We start from the raw sequence: 14145 nt of genomic DNA, 5'->3' as shown, positions 1-14145 counted from the left end.
CCTGGCCACCCCCCCCCCCCCCCATTGTCTTTTTGAACCTCTTTTGCCATTTGAGTTAATATATTTTTAAGGTATTATTTTATTCAGTCAGGTTGTTGACTCTCATTTCATAATTTTCTTGCATTGTTCTCATTTCTCTTCCCAATTTTTCCTCCACTTCTCTTGTTTCATTTTCAAAATCCTTCTTAAGGTCCTCTATGGCCTGTAACCAGCTCTTATATTTCTTGAAAGTTTTTGGTACATGAGTTCTGACTTTGCTGTCTTCCTCCTGTTCCATGCTTTGATCTTTTTTGTCCCCAAAAGAGGAGTGTAAAGTTGGGTTTCTCTGCTTGCTTTGCTTTCCTTGTTTGCTCATGTTGCCACTCAATTATTTGACTTTTGGGCTTTTTGCTACAGTAGGACTCTGGTACCAGAGAGGCAAGCTTTATCCCAAACACTGGGGTTTTGTCTGCTCCTGAAGGTTTTAGTTGGGTGCCCTCTCTGAAGCCTCCACATGCTCTGGCAAGCTGGTTGCACACCCCAGGACCTCAACCCTTCACTGCAATCCAGATCCAAGCAAGTTAAAGCAAGAGCAGTTACCCCTCAGACTGATCACTTGGTCTCCCTACAATCTGTAGACCAGTAGCTGAAGCTGCCATGTGGTGGTGGTTGCATGGCCTTTGAGCCTCAGCAGCTTCTCCCTCCAGGGGATAAAGGACTGACCGCACTCCCAAACTACCAGATCCCGAAGTCCACACTGCACTGACCTCTCACTTTGTCCTTAGCCTCTATGTGTTGATAATTCTGGAAACTGCTACAGCTTCTGGTAATCTGATGTCCCTCCAGCCTGTGGCTGGTTGGGCTGCCCTCAGGCTAAAATCTTAGGCTCATGCAGGGCTGGGCTCACCTTTCAGAGTGCTGTGCTGGGCATTTCCTGCCGACCTGCTGGGCTGTCCTCAGCAGGAGGTTAGTTTCTCTGTGTCATTTTGTGGGTTCTGGAGTTCCAAAGTTTGTTCAGAGTCACGTTTTACATGAGTTGGAGGAGGTGGAAGCTGGAGTCCCACAGAAGTCCTCTTTCTACTCCACCATCTTGACTCCACCCCATCTGTATATTTTTAAGAATATAAGTATATTGTTGTTGCTGTTAAACTATTCAATTGTGTCTGAATATTTGTGACCCTATTTGGGGTTTTCTTAGTAGAGATACTATAGTGGTTTGCCATTTCCTGCTCTAGCTCATTTTACAAAAGAGCAACTGAAGCAAACAGAGGTATGTGACTAGTTTAGGATCACACAGTAAGTGGTTGAACTCAGAAAGATAAGTCTTCCTTACTTCAGACCTGGCACTCTATTCACTGTGCTACTTAGCTGTCATTAAGAAATTCATAGATGACACTTTTTTTTGGGGGGGGAGGTCATTTTCGACTATTTCCTTCCTCAGTCACTTACCTAGAAGGCAATAGCTTCAGGGTTTGGCCTTAGACCTCAGTTCCTGGTTTATCCAACCAAATAGTACTGACTTTAGGTCACCCTCACAGACTGGGTGCCCTGATCTGGTATTTATAATGTCACCTAAAAAGGAAGACTTTACCTCTAGAATTGCCCTTGCTTCTGGTTTCATCTCCTTTACGATACAGAAGAGCTCAGTTAGGTTTCTATTTGATTCTTATTCACATAGTACTCTGCTTCAGGGGAGAAAGAGAAATGTTTGCCTACAACCTTTCATATCCCTTTTAACTGGAACTCCTTAGTTGTGTTTTTCTTTCTATATGTTATATGATGTTTTCCCTCTCTTTCCCCATTTTTACAAAGAAAAAGAAGGTAGGAAATGAAAGGGATGAGATAAATGCTGATAATCTATAAATGGAGTGGGATGATCCTATATTTGTCTTTCCTCTCACCCAGCCCATAAATAGATTGTTGGCTCTTACATTTTCATTCTTTCTTTTAGAGAAGTGGATCATAGAACTAGAATTAAAAGCAACCTCAGAGATTGTCTAAAACAAGCTATTATAGAAGAGAAAAAAGAGGTTCAGAGGGGTCAAATGACTGCAGAGATTCTACAAATTCTCTAAGGGAGAGAATTATTATTTGATCTTAGGGCCTGTGACTCTGGTACCTTAAGACCCAAGTCCTAATCACTACATCATTGGCCATATTATAGTACAATTCATTGGATTTGGAACTGATTGGAAGACTAAATACAAAGAATAATAATTAATGGTTCAGTATCAACTTGGAAAGAGGTCTCTAATTCCTCCATCCTGGGCTGTTAAATATTTTTCTCAATGACTTGGATATAATTATAGATAGCAAGTTTTAAAAATTGCAGATGACATAATTAACATGTTTAATGACAAGAGTCAGGATCCTAAAACATCTTGACAGGTAATGAATTTATATTGAATAAAATATTATGAAATTTATGAGGTAAATGTAAAGGGATTTTTTGAGCTGTGTAGGCCTTTATTAGCAACTATAATAGAAGGTATCTGTTGTAAAACCTGGGTGGTAGCTGACTATACTGGAGATTTATTATATTCTAATGTAGATCATTTATAAATGCAATTTTCATTATTAAAAAGCTTCCATACTTTTTGTTTGTTTACAATTTGCAAAACTATTCTGAAAGGTGAATATATGTGCACAGGTCTTCAAAGAGTGCAAATACAGAATATAATAAATACAACCTTTACATACTGTATTTGAAGGACCATCTGCCACCGTGACTTTACATCCATCATCACTTTTTTAAATAATAAAATATTTTGATGCCAACCTTTCTTCCTACCATTGTCCTAAAGAAGAAAGCATTTTATTGATGTTCAATGCATCTATAAATCTCTCCCTGAGATACATCACAGTAACTATAATGGAACCTTTGACCCCAATGGCAGAAATCAGAAGAAACCACAAAGAGATTACTAGGATACACTAGATATTTACTGAAGAGTTTTCAGAATTCATGTTCTTTTGACTCATTCAGAGCTCCAACCAATACAGGAATAATGGTAAACTCATCCTTATGGCTTTCCATGGCTTTAGCAGTATAAGACAGATGCTTTTCAATACTGTGTTCATCTTGATCCATCTGTAGAGACATGCTCTCAAACATTCCTATCTTTCATAGCTCTCCACAATCTTTTGATCAATACAAAGGTCATACAGAGGTGTTTTATATATATATATATATATATACATATATATATATATATGTGTGTGTGTGTGTGTATATGTATATATATACATATATATATATATATAATATCCACACTGGAAATGCACATTGAGATATGGGCACGTGATGGGAAAGTAAAGCCAAGCACAAGAAGCTCTCCTGAGGACTGCTGCTTTGAATAACTTTAAGGATCTGATTGCATAGTATATTGAACTCTGTATTTATTTAACAATAATTCAAAGCAAAACTTGCCAGAAACCAAAGTACAACATTTGCAAAAATATAACATAGCAACTTACTACTAAGGTGACCACATAGTCTTAAACAAAAATATCATTCAGTAAGTCACAATCACAATGAATTAATATAAAGTAATCATATAAAGTCTTCTCTCATCTTCATTTGAGGTTGGCTTCCAATCATCCTTAATCCAATCATCCTTAAGGAGTAATCATCCTTAAGGGGTAGAGGAAAGTACAAAAGTCTCTTACCCTTAGGTCACAATAAGCCATAATCTTGTGAGTCAGCACTAAGCACCCACGTAAAAGTCCTTTCATCTTGGCTCTAGGATGACTTCCAAACTCCATGATTCCTCTTCCATGCTCCCAGCTCTTGCCTGAATCCACCTAACTGTCATCTGGATTCACAGGTAGGCAGCTCTCAGCTCCTGTTCCAGTTTGAAGCTCACAGTGACTAGTCCACTTCACATCCTTCGCAGTTTCTGTTTCTGGGAAGACAAAGTTTAACAGAGCCACAATAATATTTACACACATTAAGCTTTGCAGAGTTACAACAATATTCACACACATTGCTGGTACTATCATCTCAATTTACTTTCTGTCTGTGAAATCAATACAAGTCAATAGAGAGAGTGCTTCTGTCTGACAACATAACATAATTCAATTCACAGAATGCTTCTGTCTGACAAAGTAACATAAGAAACACTTCTGTCTGACAAAGTAAGACAAACACAAATCAACACAAACAGAACAGATGGACAGAGTGCTGACACCACAAGTGTTCTCCCTCTCAATTCTCCTTGGTTCCAACTCATGCTTGTGCTTTTATATGCTCCACTCCTTCCTGTTCTACCCTTCCTTTTGCATCTGCAAGTTCCTCCCACCTTGGAATCACAGGCAGGGCTCAAAGGCACTTGAACAGCTGAAACAAGGTAAGTATTCCTTTGCTTGCCATTACAGAATGTCCAAGGATTAATATTCTCTGAGTAATAGATGGATCCACTTGTTTGTAAGCATGAGCAGCACAAGACCCACAGTAAGTATATCCTGCATGGGGGCAATAATGATTCTAACAAGTGTTTTTTGTGGATTGTATTTGGGAAAGCTAGCCTTCTAATTGTGCATTCAGTTGAGGACCTGAGGCTATGTACCAGCTCCCAGAGTGACTGGCTTCCCAGAAGACTACTTGGTTGGACATCTTGGAACCTATGTGGGCTGTGATGCATGAGGATGAATGAGGAGGAGGAGAGAAGGCACCATGGACCCAGCCCAGGAGGAGGCAACCACAGGGAGGAAATGGGCCTGACCCAGGAGGAGGAGGAAGAGGAGGAGGAGATGGCAGTAGAGGCAGTCAGTCCTAGATGGCAGCCAGAAGGGTCTGGCAGTGGCCTCACAGACCCCAGCAGAGCCCTAGCACTGGCCTCCAGACTCCCTATCCCCCCTATTCCCCCTATCCCCCAGGGGTAGGGCCCTCTGCCTAGCCATAAAGTTTTATAGTTACAAAATATAGTCAGTACTTACACACTTTATGCAATATTCTTGAAGTCTCTATGTGTGTTCAATTCCTTGTTGCCCACTTCTAATGAATAGGGTTCAGGAGGTGCTTGATCCCCCTACGCCCAAGTTGTTTTTATTGTATTCTGCTGGTACATCCAAAATATGGCAAAGAATGATTCCTTCTTTTTATATGGAGATTACTAGCATTTTTCTTTGGTTGTATTGCACCTTTGATTCACCTGTTTTAATTCACTAGTGGGCTTTGTTGTCTTTCCTTTCATAATATGTCATATTTGAATAAACAAATCACATTTGAAGGTCAAAGATTGGGGTGGTGTGTTTGTAATTCATCTGAAAAAGATCCAGAGGGTTTATTAAACTAGAATGTGAGTACAAGTTAATAATATGATATGGCGGTGAAAAAAATGCTAATTTAAGACACATTGAGAGACAAAGTAGCCAGAATTAAAAACATAATAAGCCTGCAGTACTCTGACAGAGCATATTTTGAGCATATGATAGCTACCATAAGTTATTTGAAAGGCAAACTTGTGGAAGAAGAATTAGGTTTGCTCTGCTTAGCCCCAGAAGACAGTTAAACAAACAATGAGTTAAAGTAACAGAGGTGTAGATTTGGGCTCACTGTAAGGAAAACTTCCTAACCATTGGAGTTGTCCAAATTGGAATGGATGCCGAAGGTGATAGTTGCTTTCCCACTATATCAACTTATATCTTTCAAAGAAGATTCTATTCATACACAATTTGGAATACATGGTCTCAAATATGACTCCAAATCATATGGAATGACTGTTTTTTTTCCCTTACTTACCCTTGTCTGCCTACATAATTACCGAAATTCTGTCTTTGACCAAACTATACCATCGTGTTAGGTCAATGAATCTTACCCCATCCTTGAATTTCTGTGAACCAGATTTACCACCTCACCTACAAGAGAGCATAAAATAAATGCACTACTCAGGAAGTATTAGTTGTATCATCATATATAATGAAAAGAACTACCTCTATAATTCATGAAATATCCTATTAATTTATCTGATTATGTTTCATTAGTCTACTTTAGCACTTCTTTTAATCTTTTAAAATTTACTCCTTGCTCTTTCTTAATAAAAGAATATTCTTTCTATCTGTCTCATAAACTCTTTGATGCTATATTGATTTCCCTAATGAGATTGCCAAGGAAGATAAAAACCGTAGGCCATGGATATTATTTCATAACACAACTTTCATGTGAATTATCACTGAGATTTTCATGTGGCAATTGCTATATAAATGGGTTAAAGTAAGATTAGTAGGGTTTTTTTTGGTCAAGATCTATATCCAAAGTTATTTAAGAGATTAGACTGTTATTATGCAATAATAATAGTTTATATGTTTAAAGCAGAGTCAATAGATTACAAAATGAAAACTTTCTTTCACCCTTCTCATCATTTTTATTAAGGCCCAAACCAAAGTAATTCAGAAAGCTGATAGGAATAGAGCTTTAAAGGAAAACTTTAAAAAATTGCATTCTATACCACCATCTCTATACTTTTCCATTGCACATTTTTTGTCCTTAGATCTCAGTTGTTTTTTTTTTTTAACAGAATAGCTATGTTTTTTTTTTAATAGAACAGCCTATGTATTACTTTTCTGGGTGCCTCAAAAGATTTTTTTTAAATATTATTGATTTCATGTACATAATTTAAGCCTATTGTTGTAGACAGTAACATACTTAGCATATTTGGTATCCAGATCTGATAATATTTAATAACCTCTCTTCTATATAACAAAATTATTTTCAGTAATAATAGTGAAATGAAATGTATAATAATGACCATAAAAGAAAAAAAACAGTGAAAATTTATCTTATTGAATTTCATACAATATAATCATGCAATACAAATTTTTAAATACAATAATTATGTATGGAAAAAGGAAGAAAGTAATAGGTTATTAGAATATTTTAATTACATTAATTTTTGAGGAAAATGAAAAACTTTATAACTACATATTGATCTGCTGCAATAGTTAATAACATTATTATAATAGTTTCTTTTTTCAATCCTTAACTTCAACAAATTTGTCAATAACTTTTCCAAAATTGATTTTCTTCGCATATTCATTTTTAGTAGGTAGTATAGCTTGATTTGTTAATCATTCATTGCTTAGGTGATTAAATATTTTAAAAATTAATTTTAATCTAGAATGTTTCCTTTATGTGAAAAGTAGTAGTTATATAAATAATTAAGAAGAGTCTTAAACATAAGGATTAATTCAGCATATATTCATGAAAATCTCCTTTCACAAGGTAAACTTTCATCAAACTGAAAGGTCAGTAAGAGATGCAATTTAATCAACCAGCAAATAAATCATACTACTGATGTAATATTTTATTTTCTTTATTTTAAAAAATTGTGCATTTTATTTTTAATTTATGGAATAAGCACTTTTATAACATAGTACAACAATAACAACAACTACAACAGATAATTGCACATGAAACTGCAAATACATCATGCACAACTTGCTATTTTTTAAATATATAAAAAACTTAACATGTAAATTTCTTTCTTTTTCTTTTTTTCTTCTGTTTTTTCCCCCTGCCCCCTGCCCTAGAGATGGTTACCATTGGACATAAATGTGTGTATGTGTGTGTGTGTATGTAGAACCATTATATACATACTTATATTTATTAATTCCTTCTCTGCATGCAGATAACATCTTTCTTCATAGGTCTTTTGTAGCCAATTTGGGTGTTTATAATATTAAAAATCACTTCTTTGTTCAAAGTTGTTCTTAAAACAATATTACTGTTACTATATATAATGTTCTCTTACTTCTGCTCATTTCACTCTTCATTATTTTGTACAAGTATATCTATGTTTTCCTATGATCATCGAGCTCATCATTTGTTATAGCACAGTAATATTCCACCACAATCATATACCACAACTTGTTCAGCCATTTCCAAATTAATGGGCATCCCTGCAATTTCCAATTCTTTGACACTACAAAGAGAGTTTCTATAAACATTTTAGAATGTAGAGGTTCCTTTTTCCTTTTCCCCTAATCATCTTTGGAAATAGACCTATTAATGGTATTGCTGTGTCAAAGGGTATAGACAATTTAATAACTCTTTGAACATAATTCCAGATTGCTCTCTAAAATGAATGAATCAATTCATAATTCCATCAACAATGGATTAGTGTCCCAATTTTTCCACATCTCCTTTAACATTTCTCACTTTCCTCTTAAATCATTTTAGCCAATCTGATTGGTATAAAATGAAATCTCAAGGTTGTTTTAATCTGTCTTTCTCTACAGTAATGATTTAAATCATTTTTATATGACATAAGTTGTTTTAACTTCATCTGGAAACTTTCTGTTTATATCATTTGACCATTTGTCAATTGGAGAATGACTCATTCTTATAGGTTTGACAAAGTTCTTTATATATTTTATATATGAGGCCTTTATCTGAGTTTTTTTCTCCTTTGGTTTTAAAATAATTTGCTAAAATGCATTTCAATTTTAAATTTATCTAAATTAATTGAAATATTTAATAAACTAATTAAAATGTTCACTTACCAAACAAAAATACTACACTTCCAAGTTCATACTCTTTTACTGATTTAAATTTTTAATGCAAAAAAGTGAAAATGATCATATGGAATAACTTAATTGAAATACCTTAAGTTATTTCTTTGTCTTTAACAGTCATTTACAATCTGCTGTTTAAAAACAAGGATATGTCGGACCGCAGATGAAAGAGACACAAACTTCATGAAAAGTAAACTAAGAAACTCTAGGCCATTATTTATATCTCTCAAAACATGCATCAGAAGCTGAGTCTGCATGTGTGTAGGGCCAACTATATAACCAGGAGTTTTCTGAATAGCCTTCATTGTAAAATACAATGTTTAGTTTTTAAATTTCTCTAATGACAATGCTCATCATTATTTTTTTCTCTCACCAATCCACCACATATTGTAGAGACAGTATTAGATTTTGGGGGAAATTTTTTACTTTTTCCAGAAAGCTTCACATAATTCAGTTGTGGATAATGTTATTTATTATATGTTATACAAACATTTCTGTATATTATAATATGAATCTAACCCATGTAAAGTGTGATTATTTTGTACTATTTCAGTTTATTAAAGTTATATAGTCCAATCAATTATGGCATAGATATTTTAGTGAGACTCTAAACATATAATATTCTGGGTTGCAAGATCAGGTAAAATGTAAAATATGTTTTGTTTTGTATTTCAAATCATAGAAAAATTTTATGCCAGAAGAGAACTTAAAGATCATTTAGTCCAACCTTCTTACTTGATATAAAGGGATAACAGTGATTTGGGTAAAACTATGGGAATGTAGGACAAAAGGCACCAGTTCTACCCTTATTCTCCAGTGTTGTTAAAATGCAACTCTAGTCCCATGAACAATGTTTGCTGCTAGGACAATTACAAAGTCCAGAATAACCCAATCCAAACAGAAAGCAAGTCTAAGGGACTGGTCACTGAGACAGAGAAAATGCAATTAAAGGAACTTACTTGACCTAAGAGATTTTATTGCTGGACTGTGAGTATGATTCACACACACAAAAAGCTGAAATAGTAATGGACTATGAGCTCTTTCACAAGAGAATTCTAATAATTCCCTTATGGGAAAAGGTCTTCACAGCAGAAAAATAATAGAAGACAACACAGTTGAGAAGAACACTCACATGTTGAAACCAGTAGAGCACAGCTTATTTGGAAAAAAAAAAGTAGTTTGTAGCTAGTTGGAAAAACAGTCCTGCAAATAGAAGCACCAAACCAGTGGATGATATCAGCACATCTATAGAAGATCAAAAGCTACAATGTCTTTCAGGGAAGTATTCCATCTGTGGTTCAGCCCTGGAAGCACAAGTTTTATGATATCATACCTTTTCCCTCTCCCACTGCTGGGTTGTGGGAACTGTTCCACTGTTTGTAAGGGTATGCTTTCCTTATTTTATTTGGAATTCTGTTTTAATCACACATCTTTTGCTTTGTCCTAAAGCATCCTTGGTTTTTGTTTGGTACAAGTGATATATCATTGGGAGTGTATGAGCTCTGGTTTTGAGTATAGGTTGACATAAAGTACGCCTTACACTGAGATGTAATTTTCAGGGAACCATATTTGATGGACAGCATGGTCTACATATTTCAAAGAAAAGAAATTGAGGATCAGTGAAGTGGCATTGAAATCATGTAATTAATTATTAGCAGTCACTATTAGAAATGAAATCTATCAATTCTCTGTGACTGAAGGACATATGATTGGTGCCAGAAGAGTATGCCAGGCCTAGAGTCATGGAACTTTTGTTTTCAAATCTGGCTTCAGACATTTACTAGTTGTGAGACCCTGAGCAAGTCACTTAACCTCTGTGTGTCTCACTTTCTTCATTTCTAAAATGAGAATAATAATGGCACCTACCTCCCTGGGTTGTTAAGAGAATCAAAGGAGATAACTGTAAAGTATTTAATACAATGTCTCACAATAGTAGCAGCTTGACATTTCTACTTATAATTAAACAATCACAATTCAAGAAAAGTTACCTCTGTTGTCAAATTGCTTCCTTAAAACAAACTAAGATATTTCCTGACCTTATTCACTAAATAGCTATAGCCATACCTCTGTATACCTAGTCCTTCCAAAAATGTCTGTTTTCTAAACATCAGTTTTTATAGACATCATAATTGATAAGAGCCGAGCAGGGATTGATGCTATTGAGTTAATATTGCCAAAATGACTAGTCCTTTTCCAGTTATTTTATTTGCTTATTATTTCAGCTGCCATGATGACTGAATCATGTGGGCAGGTCAAATACAGATTGGTTAATATATGATGGGGGGAAAAAAACTAAATCAACAATAAAATGATTGATCTTGTGGTATGTTTTTGTACATGGAATTCTAAACAAAAGGAGAAACAGGAAAAGATGAAGAAACAATACTTGGAATTTTCTGTTCAAAAAGCACCATCAAATACATTATCATATGAGATCCTCACCTGAACTCTATAACATAGGTAATGGTAGTAATTTTACCTGTTTTTAGATGGCAGCGAAAAGGCAAGGACTCTCCTAAGCTCTCCAAAATTCCCCTCCAAACAATTTTAAATAACACCCCAAAACAAATTTTAGAGTGGCAGAACTCATCAAAGGACCAGGTGAAACAATTTTCTAGTCCAAGACAACTTGGAAAGTTGGTAGAAAAGATCTATCGCTCTGGGATGAGAGTGGAGTGCAGTTTGTGTCAACACAGGCTGCACCCTAGCAGACAAGCAGCAGGCCCTGGAAATGACTGAATCAATGATGCCAGTCACTGTTTCTGGAGCTCACAGTTCACAGACGGTAAGGGGGTCAGACAATAGGTCAGAAGGAGATTATGGGGGTTCCTTTGTTGGCACTGAGTGAAGGACCCTGTTGCATTGCCCTTATTTGGATCTGGGTTGCAGGCCTGTGTTGCATTGTGGGAAAAATTCCCAGGACAAGAGGGGAACACTAGCACATCAGAGCTTGCATCTTCAGGGAAATGGAGACCTTGATCCCATTTCCAAGGTACAAAAGAGCCATTATGGTCACTCATGGATCTGAGAACGGACCACGAGAGCAATAAATTCACACCTCCTTAGCTCATATCACTGTGGAAGAAGTGAAAGTTTATAGACCTCCAGAATTAGCTGCACAAATATCTTAAAGATTGGGGCAGTGTCACCTTCACCTTAGAGTAGAACCCAACTTTAAGATAAATTTAAAAGCAAGAAAGAAGCTAGAAAAATAAACAATACAAAAACATCTTGACCAAAGAAAGTTATTGTGGTGACAGGAAAGATGAAAATACAAACTCAGAAGAAGAAAATAAAATGAAGACAACTACATTTAAACCCCCCACCCCAGAAAAATGAACTAGTTTCTGCTTCACTCCTCCCAAAATAAGGAATTACTGGAAGAGCTTCAAAAGGATTTTTAAAATCAAATGAGAAATGTGGAAGAAAAATTGGAAAAAAATAACAGTGATGAAAGAAAAAAACGATCTAGCTTAGCATAGTAAAGGAGGCACAAAAAATACTAAAGGAAATAATGCCCTAAAAAACAGAATAGGCCAAAAAAAGGGGCACAAATATGCAATGAAGAAAAGAACATCTTAAAAAGAATTGGCCAAATGGAAAAAAGAGGTACAAAAATCTACTTAAGAAGAGAAGCCCCTAAAATACAGAATTGAACAAATGTGAAAAAGGCATACAAAATCTCACTGAAGAAAATAGTTCATCAATAATTTGAACTGGGCAAGTGAAAGGTAATGAAGAAAATGTGAAATATTTCATTGGAAAAACAACTGACCTAGAAAACTGATTAAGGAGAGATAATTTAAGAATTATTGGACTACCAGAAAGTCATGATTAAAAAAAGAGCCTAAACATCTTTTAAGAAATTATCAAGGGGTGGCTAGGTGGTGCAATGAATAGAACACCGGCCCTGGAGTCAGGAGGACCTGGGTTCGGATCTGGTCTCAGATACTTAACGCAAAACTTAGCCGTGTGACCTTGGGCAAGTCACTTAATCCCAAATGCTCCCCCCAAAAGAAATTATCAAGGAAAACTGCCCTGATATTCTAGAACCAGAGGGTAAAATAGAAATGGAAAGAATCCACTGATCATCTCCTGAAAGGGATCCCAAAATGAAAACTCCTGGGAATATTATAGACAAATTCCAGAGCTCTCAGGTCAAGAATAAAACATTACAAGCAGCCAGATAAAAACTATTTACATATTATGTATCTACCTACAGTCAGGATAATTCAAAATTTAGCAGCTTCTATACTAAAGGATTGGAGGAAAAAGAATATTATATTCCAGAGGGCAAAGGAGGTAGGATTATAACCAAGAATCATCTACCCAGCAAAACTGAATATAATCCTTCAGGGGGAAAAATAGAAATTCAATAAAATAGAGAACTTTCAAGTATTCTTGATGAAATTACGAGAGCCAAATAGAAAATTTGGCTTTCAAATCCAAGACAGGACAGGGAAATCATAAGGGATTCCCACCCAAGAAGATGATACTTGTAACTTCTAAGAACTTTTTTTGATTATTAGGCCAGTTAAAAGGAGTATGCATAGACAAAGGGCACAAGTATGAGTTGAATATGATGTGATGATGTGTTAAAAATAAAACCAAGACGTGAGAAACAGGAATGCACTGGGGGAACAGGGAACAGAGAGGTAGAATGGGGTAAATTGTCTCATATAAAAGAGGTCTGAAAGAACTTTTGCAGTGGAGGGGAAGATGTAAGAGGTGGGTGGTAGCTCTTGAACCTTATTCTTATCAGCATTGGCTCAGAGGGAGTAACATACTCACTTAGTTGCATATAGAAATCTAGCTTACCATACAGAAAAGTTGGAGGGTAAGGGAATAAAAGAAGGATAGTCTGACAGGAAGGGAGAATGGAATGGGCAAAATGATAGTCAGAGGCAAACACTTTTAAAGATGCACAAGGTAAAAGGAGAGAAAGATTAGGAAAACAGGAAATAGGATGGAGGAGGAAAGACAGTAATTATTAACTGTGAAAAAATTATAATAAGTTTATCTGATAAAGGCCTCATTTCTCAAATATATAGAGAACTGAGTCAAATTTATAAAAATAGGAAAAATTCCCGAATTTATAAGTAGTCAAAGGATTTAATAAGCAGTTTAGATGAAGTAATGAATGCTATTAACAGTCATATAAAATGCTCTGAATCACTATTGATTAGATAAATACAAATTAAAACAGCTCTGAAGTACAATCCCATAATTATCAGATTGGCTAATACGACAGAAAAGGAAAATGACAAATGTTGGAGGGAATGCGGGACAAGTAAGACATTAATGCACTATTGGTGGAGTTGTAGACTGATTTGTTCAGTCTGGATGGATATTTGAACTATTCCTGAAAGGTTACAAAACCATGCATATCCTTTGACCCAGCAACAGCATTATTAGGTCTGTGTCCTAGAGAGGTAAAAACAGAAAGAAAAAGGAAAAGGACCTATATGCACAAAATTTATAACAATTTTTTTGTGGTAGCAAACAATTGGACATTGAGGGGACACCCATCAATTGGGGAATGGCTGAACAAATTATGGTATATGATTGTGATGGAATACTATTGTACTATAAGAAATGATAGGGGCGGCCAGGTAGCACAGCAAGTAAGAGCACCGGCTCCAGTGTTGAGAA

General features: G+C 35.6%; 1 pseudogene; it reads right to left on the bottom strand.

Annotated features, from left to right (window-relative positions):
- Window positions 1-2794: 2794 nt before the first annotated feature.
- Window positions 2795-4594, bottom strand: LOC138170254 (protein MEMO1-like; annotated as a pseudogene).
- Between the last annotated feature and the right edge of the window lie 9551 nt (window positions 4595-14145).

This window comes from Petaurus breviceps, unplaced genomic scaffold (genome assembly GCF_028583685.1).
Source record: "Petaurus breviceps papuanus isolate PSGF00001 unplaced genomic scaffold, PetGlider_PUasm1.0 38, whole genome shotgun sequence".
NCBI lineage: Eukaryota > Metazoa > Chordata > Mammalia > Diprotodontia > Petauridae > Petaurus > Petaurus breviceps.
The sequence above is the reverse complement of the archived record's forward strand: the minus strand, read 5'-3'. Positions and strand labels throughout refer to the sequence as shown.